This window comes from Dipodomys merriami, unplaced genomic scaffold (genome assembly GCF_024711535.1).
Source record: "Dipodomys merriami isolate MVZ:Mamm:240054 unplaced genomic scaffold, mDipMer1.0.p SCAF_419, whole genome shotgun sequence".
Lineage (NCBI taxonomy): Eukaryota > Metazoa > Chordata > Mammalia > Rodentia > Heteromyidae > Dipodomys > Dipodomys merriami.
The window spans coordinates 111,369-121,334 of NW_027205815.1; the positions used below are offsets into that span (position 1 = coordinate 111,369).

General features: G+C 37.0%; 1 pseudogene; it reads left to right on the forward strand.

Annotated features, from left to right (window-relative positions):
- Nucleotides 1–9,302: 9,302 nt before the first annotated feature.
- LOC138807251 (U6 spliceosomal RNA) lies at nt 9,303–9,402 on the forward strand (annotated as a pseudogene).
- The last annotated feature ends 564 nt before the right edge of the window (nt 9,403–9,966 follow it).

Consider the following 9,966-nt stretch of genomic DNA (forward strand, 5'->3'; position numbering starts at 1 on the left):
ACTGGCTGAGTCTAGGTGCTCATTGCTGGGATGGCTTGTCCCAGTTGGTATTCAAGGAGGTTTGAACTCAAGGCCTGGCCACAGTCCCTGAGCACTTCTGCTCAATGATACTGCTCTACCACTTTGAGTTACAATTGCTATTTTTTGGCTGCTTAGAGATAGTCTTGAGCCATGCTTCCAGCTGTGCTCTTTGCAGGTTATTTGGGAGATGGAGTCTTAGGGATTTTTCAGCCCGGGCTGCCTTTGAACTGCAATCTTTGCCACAAAAGCCCTTTATTATTTCCAATTAAAGCAACAAGGAGATCAAGTAGAATAAGTAGAGCTTACCTGGTTCTTATCAAGAATTGACCGACAAATATTCTGAAATGACAAAACTCATTAGATGTCATGAGAATTTCAGCACAGATATGCCAAGTATTTTAGAACCATGTAGTCAGTAGAATACACAACGCAAAGCAAAAAGGCTTATCAAGAATTGCCAACAAATATTCTGAAATGACAAAACTCATTTGATGTGATGAGAATTTTAGCACAGATATGCCCAGTATTTTAGAACCATGTAGTCAGTAGAATACAGAACACAAAACAAAAAAGGCAAAACTCAAAACCTAAAATTTTGACAACAATGTTTAGACCTATTTGCTAACGAAGCACATCACATGTTTGGGCCTCAGTTACCATGGCCTGTGAAAAGAGCCAATTGTTAGCAAGGCACCTTAGAATAGCCGGATGGAGTAGTAAGTTTGGTGGAAGGTTAAGGGTCAGATGGGGCCAAACCCTTAAGCCACCATGTGGCCACGATGGCGAACTCAAGATGGCGAATTTCTGAAAAAAAAAAAAAAAGGCAAAGACAATTTGAACAAATAGACCAAGACTACAATTGGCTAGCCTTTGAGAGAGAACCTAGAGGGGGTCCCTGGGACCCAGCCAGCGTTGCACTCTTCAGGGCACAAGCCAAAATGTAGAAAAAAGAAAGGGAGAGATAGGGAAAGTTGGCCATGAATGGCAGAGAGAGAGCAAAGAGAGCCCGAAAACAAACAGAATTCTGACCATTTACCATTGCAGTAGCAAAAACTGTCTACATCTGAGAATGGCATAAAAATGAGGTGCTCTGATTTTCCAGGGAGTGCAGGAGACATTTCAAAGGGGTTTCATGGCTCAGACATGATTCGCAGCACCCTATTAAATGAGTAGGAGAGAGTCAGTCTGGTGAGTGAAGGAGAGCTGACCAGGCAGAAGCTGCGTCCCGACTTCCCCCAGAGCCCTCTAGAGAGAGCAACAGAGAACCATAGAGTAGCGTCACTCACCAGAGTAGAGAAGTGGTGTGGACGTGGATGTGAAGGCGAGCAATGGTATCGATGCACTGTGTCTGCAACAGACAGATGGGTTCGCAAATGCCATCAGAACTGTGGGTATTCCTCAGAGCAAAAAGGTAAAAAAAAAAAAAAAGAAAAAAGAAAAAAAAGGGAAAAAAATCCTGAGAAAAATCCCAGCTATCCTGACTTTAAGCCCTTTATCTGAGTCACGGCACCATTTATGTTAGGTTTTTAAAAAGCGGTAGCCGAGTAAGATCAACACCACTCACGTGGTATTCAGGTAAGGGGTAGGTTTATTGAGTAGACCTGCTGGGACCAGGCAAGGTAGGCATTCCACACGGCTGGGAAAGGCCTAGGAAAGAGAGAGCTGGCAAAGAGAAGGGAAAGAGAGAGAGGAAAGAGAGAGAAGAGAGAGAGCTAGAAAAGAGCAGCAAGAGAACAGAGAGCTAGAAAAGAGCTGTGAGAGAGCAGAGAGCTAGAAAAGAGCAGCAAGAGAGCAGAGAGAGAGAAGAGAGAGCTAGAAAAGAACTGAGAGAGCAGAGAGAGAGAACAGAGAGCTAGAAAAGAACAGTGAGAGAGCATAGAGAGAAAGCAGAGAGCTAGAAAAGAACAGTGGGAGAGCTAGAAAAGAGCAGAGAGCAGAGAGAGCTAGAAAAGAGCAGGGAGAGAGTGCCACTGGGCCTGGGCTAGGCCTTATCTAGGGTAAAAGAACAGTGAGAGAGCAGAGAGAGAGAACAGAGAGCTAGAAAAGAACAGTGGGAGAGCTAGAAAAGAGCAGAGAGCAGAGAGAGCTAGAAAAGAGCAGCAAGAGAGTGCCTCTGGGCCTGGGCTAGGCCTTATGTAGGGTATGGGCAGAGAAAGGTGTGGCCACACCAAATTCAGATGTGACCTCAGGGGATGCAGATGTGACCTCTTCCAGGTATAGCAGTTGCCTAGGTAACGCAGGAACTGGGTGGAGACTTTGCTGGGAGGAGGGTGGAGTCTGCTCGCCATCCTGGAGCGGACCTTACAAGGACCATACAACATCACTGCCTTCTTAAGTTTACCAATATCATCAACAGCAGCACCTTCATATCTGGCTGGTTGAGATACACCATTCCTAGGGGGTGGTTGAATTACAGGATAAGAGAAATATAGGCATTTCATCATCAAACTCACTGTCTGAGCCTTCTGTTTTGTGAGGGAATGATGCTGTAAAAATTACATCGGCCAGTGAAGGAGCCGAAGGCTGCTTTACTTTCACTTTCTCAGGTTCTCCTTTCACTCTGCTAATTTCCCACTACATATGTTGTAATTTTGATTAAATCAATTCCATTTGCTCAGACATTTTATTTACACTTTCAGTTTGTTCCTTTCAGCCTTTTTTTTACTTCTTGTTTTTTCTCTGTTAATGGCAATGCATCCTTATCAATTCCGTCCTTAACCTCAGAGTCCAATTGTAAATCTACAATAGAAAGGGTGGCCTCTTTCTTTAAGTCTGCTATTAATCTTTCCTCATTCTAAGCTTTAAAAAGGGTACGTAAAATAGCCCAAATGAGCCAAAATCTAATAGGAATCTTTTCCCCTTCTCGAATAGCTCTTTCTATGTTATTCTTTACTCGTTTCCAATTATCAACATCTAATATTCCTTCATCGGCGAACCAAGGATTACATTCCCTAACTACATTAATACATATTTCTATGTCAGAAGAAGAAATATTTAGACCATAAGCAGCAAGGAAATGTTTAAGCATATGTAAGTACGGAGTAGATTTAACTTGTCCCATCACCCTGTCATTAAAAGTACTTACCTGAATATCCCTTCCTGAATTCAACAATGAAGGGTCGCTGTTTGGGTGCCAATTGTATTGTCTAGTGCCTTGGGGTTCCTGCGTAAGGGTAACGAAATCACCAGGACACAGGGGATGCATAGTGCAAACAGCAATTGCCAGTGCATGCTATGCTTTATTGTTAGTGGGTATTTAAAGACAAGCAAGCATGATCTTTGCCAAGATTTGGTAAGAAGACATTGACACAAAAATTTCAACAGAAATATTTTTACTTGACCTATGAGACAATGCCTTGGTATATTATTATTTTGGGGGGGTCCAGTCATGGGTCCTTAACTCTGGGCCTGGGTGCTGTCCCTCAGCAATTCAGGTCAATGCTAGAGCTCTACCACTTGAGCAACATCACCACTCCCGGCTTTTTTCTTTTTGCTTATGTGGTGCTGAGGAATCGAACTCAGGGCCTCATGCATGCAAGGCAAGCGCTCTACCACTGAGCACCTTCCCAGCCCTGTCTTGGTATATTATTATCTAAACTATTTTAGAGCAAGCTCAAACCACTTCTCCAATCTCAGGAAAATGCTTGACCAGCTGTTCAACTATGATTAAGCAAGCAGAAGAGCTCCTTCATCAGCTCCCAGGAGTCTGTGACATGTGTTTTGAGATAGGGAGAGAGAACATTTTCCCTCTCTAGCCCGGCATACCAAGAGTTTTCCTAATACTCAAACACAGTCCTCAGATAATCCTGAGGCCGGAGCCTGCATCATTCTACCCCTTCAACATAGACCCTGAGTCTTCACAGGCTTTGAACTGTAATCTTTCAATCTTAGAATCCTGATTATCTATGATAGTTAAAAAGTATAAATATAAATAATATTTGCAAGAATACCAGTGGAGGAAAAATGATGCAACCCAGTTTATTGTGGTGTTCTTTCCAGAACACGGAGGGCATCACATTAGCAGAGGTGCAGTGTATTTTCACAATGGAGATAAGCTATTCTTGATGTGAATTAAGGGAATTTTGAGGTGCACCCTACAAGTTGGAAACTGGTGGGCTAGGATGACTTTATGGCATAAATCTTGTGATTGATGGTCATGAAATAATAGCTTAATCTGATAAACAACTGCTTACTCTTGAAGAATTAATTATAACATGCTTCATAGTTTTATCCCAAATCAGAATGTGGCTCTTTTTCTGTTCACTTCTCAGTCCGTAACACCCAATTAGAAAATGCATCTATTGCAGAATTACATAACATGCAAACAGGTATATTTTGAATCTCTCAGGTATGGAATGTTCAGAATTTGAAAATGAGTAGTTATTAGTCATAGGAATTTTGAAGACCACATACATTCTGTCCTCTTAACAACTTATTTACTTTTAAAAGTTATGGGTTTCCATAGAATTAAACTGTTTTCTCTTTTAATATAAGAAAGTACTAAATTTATTCTATTTTCAAAATACTGGCAAGTATATTGTGAAAAAAATGTCTAGTTGGATATCATTCCAGTTGATGACCCTCTGAAAAAGAAGAGGTAATTAATTCAAATTAGATGCCAAATAATACTGATTTTTTAAAAGTTACTACATGCAGAATAATATTTACTATACCAAAGCAGTGAAATTTTATTTCATCAGCTTATTTTTTAAATTTAATTTTAATGTGAAATTTTAATGTTCACTGGGGTTACAGCAATTGTAAGGTACTGAATGCATAACTTTTCAAACTTGTTATCCCCTCTCTCATTTTTCTCACAGTTTTTCCTTCACCCCTATGCCCCTCAAAAGTTTTAATGTACATTTCCAACTTATTGTCTTGTGAGAATTGCTATTGCATTGGTTTGCTCTTTGTTCTTTGCCTCACCATTTTTTTGTTCCTGTTCCCTTACCTAATTAAGGTAAATGTATACACAATACACATGGTACCAAAATCAAACACAGCAGGGGATAAACCATAGGGGAAAATCTCAAAAGAAATAGAAATCACATAGTACATAAAAACCAACAACCGCAAATAAATATTTCTGTTTCCATATCTTGGAGTTCATTTTGCTCAGCATCAGCTTATATGGTCATATATATGCATAACAAAGGCACTGGAAAATAGTTCCATGGACACTATATCATGAAAACAACACGTTAACTGTTTTTGATGGTGAAGGCAGGATTAAGATAGGTGAATTCACGATTCTGATAAAAGAATTTCAAAAGAGTTTTAAAATTTATGACAGGTAAATTTTAATTGTTCAAACGTTTTAACAACTTAGACTATTAAGACAATTTAAAATTGTCTGGGAAAATAAGCTTTCATGCAAAGAAATCCGTGGAGACTTAGCTGAGAGCTAGCAATATGGGTGAATATGACTCATTTTCACACTAAACAAACAAGCCTCACAAACCTTGCTGTGAATCCTGTAGGTTCCCTTGAGAATTGTCCTTACCCAGGAAATATATTCTCACTGTGTGAAACAAGGTTGTAGTGGAATTTAAATTCAAAGTTCTTTTTAAAAAAAGACATCAAAATTTGTGAATTGACATTTAATTACCAAACAGTAATTCTCTGAAAAAGAAGGAAAGATGTAATTCAAAATCACTTGACTTTATTAAAAGTATGAGAAAAGAGTAGTGAAGAAAGATGAGAGAAACCATAGAGGACTGTATTCTCTCCAGTGGTGTAATGCGTTCTTGTTCTTGTTTCTTCCATTCTATCTCCACAAACTATAAAGTGTACCTCAGGACTGGAGTAACCAGTTCAGACAAAGAATACTCAAAGAATGGGGGCTGGGAAAGTGGCTCAGTGGTAGAGCGCTTGCCTTGCATGCCTGAGGCCCTGGGTTCGATTCCTCAGCATCACATAAGCAAAAAGAAAATGGCCGGAAGTGGAGCTATGGCTCAAGTGGTAGAGCGCTAGCTTTGAGCTGAAGAGCTGAGGGACAGCGCCCAGCCCAGAGTTCAGGCCCCATGACCGGACACCCCCCCAAAAAAGAATACTCACAGAAGAAAATATTTGCAGTAGATGTAGGTGATATATAACCTTTGACAATCTATTTAAATGTGTTCAAAATTCTCCCTTACACCAAACTGCCCTCTTTCAACAGTTTGTTTGCTTCTCCCATGACAGCGCTTCATTAACTGCTTAAAATTTTGTGAGCTCATATACATACTCTCTAAAGATTGCTGTTGGTTGTGATTTTTGTTTGTTTTTGTTTGTAGTTGTGTTTTTAACTGAATTTCAAAAGGTTGTGCAAGTGTGTTACAATTAAATATGTCCAACTAATTGTCCAATGCTTCTGGATCAGAGTCACTTTTTATCATTCTCAACCAACCCTTTCTCCAAGATTTATTTCAGATTCACCACTTCCTTTATTACATTTGTACATTGAGTATTCTAGCTGTACTTGCCCCTTGTTCCATTTTTCATTCACTTTATGTCTTTATTATTATTCCTTTCTGGTTTCAACTTCCTGATAGTCATTCTGCTAAACTGTCTGTTAATACTTTGAAAGATTTATATACATTCCATGGAGTTTCAATCCCACATATACTTGAACTGATGTCAGCTTATATTTCCATAATTCATTCATCTGCAATAACAATTTGCAAGACTGGAGATGTGAAGCACCTAGACATGATTTTATTCTCATCTTTTTGGAAGATTAATCTTTAGTCACCAAGAAAGTTTAAAAATCACTTAGAATTTATACCTAACTACCAGTTTTTATAAATGGCTTTGTACAATGGTGTGTGATTATTGTATTTTACATGGGATGATATTTTCTACTACCTATAAGTTTTAGAAAAAGAAGAAAATTAAATTTACTACTGTAGAGGAATATGATAGAAATAGAAGACAGATTTTATCTTTGTCACATCTCTGATCAGTACCCATATTCAAGACTTAAAATCATATTTCTTACTTTGTTTGACAGATAGGGAAATTATATGATAAGGCAACAATGATAAGGCAACTACTAGTGACTTTTTAAAATGTACCTTCTTATGTGATGAAATTTACTTTATTAGCTAATATTTGGGTTTGAATTATGGGAGGCTGATCTATTTAACACATTTCTGGAAGGCACCTACTGACCAACGCAAATGGTGGGAGATACTATTTCTACCCATTAATGACTGGTTGAACTTATTTGGCATTAGGGCTGGGTAAATAAATCAACTATTGTAACTTGATTCCTACACTTGAAAAACTTTTAATGTCACTATCATCTACCTGTCAAGTGTTATTTTGGTGAATATGATTTTTAAAAGTTTATTTGAAAAGGAATATACTTTCAAGAGATTAAATGTAGGTTATCATTGTTTTGAGAATGACAACATTTTTAGAGTACAAAACCAAGATTTACTGAAGTACCAGTGTTTTGAATTTCTAAGGGTCTTCTCAATTAATGTTTTTCGAAATTATATTTGACCTCTAAGTCAAGTTTTCCTAGCCTTGGTAGAACAATTATGGATCTATCATTCCAGGGATTTTTTGGCCTACTTATGCTGGACTGAAATCTTTTATTCATCATTAGGAGTGGGGTATTAAAAATAATCTTGTGACATTTGTGATTTTGTTCACTCATATGGGCTGGGCATCTGTAAATTGAAAGTTTGAACTACAGTACTTTCTCTCATATTTTGTGATCTCATCTTTCATTTTAAGTTGTCTTACATTTCACAATTGCTTACTGCTAATTCCTGCGAGGTATTTTAGTACTGAAATATTATAGGAAATGAGAAATTGAGATGGGTCTTCAATTACTTTCTCTTAGCATGTTGCATGGGCCAAGGTGAGAAGTCTTGCCCATATTATCTAGTGATGCAGGCAACTGGGATCTGATATCCTTGGACCCGTGGGTACTGCAGAAGAATAATAGTTTTTAGGCATCATATCAGCAAAATTTGGGTGTAATCAGTAAGAATGTTTCAGAAATACGTAGAAAAACACTTTGGGACTAGTGAGTTAACACAATAAATACAGCAGCAGTGTAAAATATCTTCTAGATTAGAGGAAAACAATACTTACTGTTTTTTTTTATTATGTGAATTCAGAAGACCAAGAACAGTTAGAAGGTATCACAAGTTTATACCGAAGACATTGCATTGATACTTTTTATATACTAATATATATTCTAAACCTAATTATTTATGTTCCAATCTATTTATGGGAGTAAATTTCAATTTATTTGTTAAATTATCAATTAATTCTAGTAAGGTTCACTGCGTGAAATTTAAGATCAGCACATATAAATATAAAATATATAAGTATATATAATATAAGAAATTGTTATGCATTGTTCTGTTGTGGTTAGGGTATCAAAGGCAACTGTGCTTTAAAGTATTATTCCATTATCTCTACCTCAGTTTTTGGTAGAATTAAACATAGAACCTTAATATTTGTAAATTTACAGCCTAGAGGCAAGAGGAAACACTTTGATTAAAACATTACCAAATTAAGTCCTAATATCCGGGAGAAACATATGGACTTCTCCAGGAGCTATGGAAATATTTGTTGATAGAAAGTCAGTAGTGTAAGTTCCTGCCTGGTTGGATGGTAGACTGGCCAGGATATTAGGTAAACATGCATATGAACAATTTTTTCACCTTCTTGGCTTTAGCTACTTTTGAAATGATAGGTATAATAAACAATTATATTTTGATAAAATACCTTCTATTCTGAACAATTCGGTCTGAAGTGTTCATCTCTCTATGAACCCTTGTAACTAAAATTAGTTTTGTTCCAGTAAGACAATCTATGCTGTCAGGGTAAGATGTTCTGGTTGGTCTGTTCCTACATGGAAGAAGGGTAAAGGTTCAGGAAGACATTTGTACCACTGCGACCTCATTTAGGAAATTTTAAGCTGCAGAAATTTAGAAGTAGCTTTTAAGCAAGGCTTACTTTTAATCCATTAGCTCCACAAAGTTAACTCAGTTGATAAGTAAGTACTTGAAAAGCCATCACCTTTGGATTTCGCTATAAAGGCTTCAAAATATGATCAAATTTAAAATGAAAACGACAAAATAGTCATTGACAAAAAATTGCAAATGTGAGTAATCGACCAAACAATGTAAGTTTTTCCCACTATACACAGAAATTTAGAGAAATAAGATCAATAGCATTTTAGGGACAATAAGGGTTCCTTGTTACAAATAGGCAACCAAGGATATATGCCTGTATAAAGATTGCATCATTAACTACTTAAATTTAGAGGATACTACATGCTTCAGCAGCAGGTCTACCCAAATGACAACAATACAGAGATTAACATGGCACTTGCAGAAGGATGATACAATAATTCGTGAAATATTCCATATTTTTCATTCTACAAATGCAAGAAATGACAAACAGTTATTAAAAAGTTGATTACAAAAACACAAGTGTAACAATACATGTAATTCATAGAATTAAAGGTTAGTTTGACATCAGTGTATTAAATCTTCACCTTAGAAAGGCCCTTACATAGCATAGCCTTTACAAAACTTGAATTTTTTATATGGAATGTAATCTGAAAGGACGCATTTATTAATGAATCTATATATTATAAAACAATGTAGACTTCAAAGTATTATATCTAGAAGATAATGAAATAGATTATGGACTCTATACAAACCTAGATATACTTTTTTTTTCAGACAAGCACCAGGAATAACTTTAGTTTCTATACTATACAACAGATAAGTTAAAATTTTAAAAAAATGACAAGCTCTGCAGAAATCATTATAGATGCATACAATCAACTCTTGAATACATTTTGACATCAAAGTGAGGCAATTCACGTGGAACAATACCATGGAATCCATGAATTTTTAAATTAAGATATTGCTGTTGCTTTTTATTATCAAAATATTTTGTAGGGACACAAAGGATGGAATGGCACCTTTG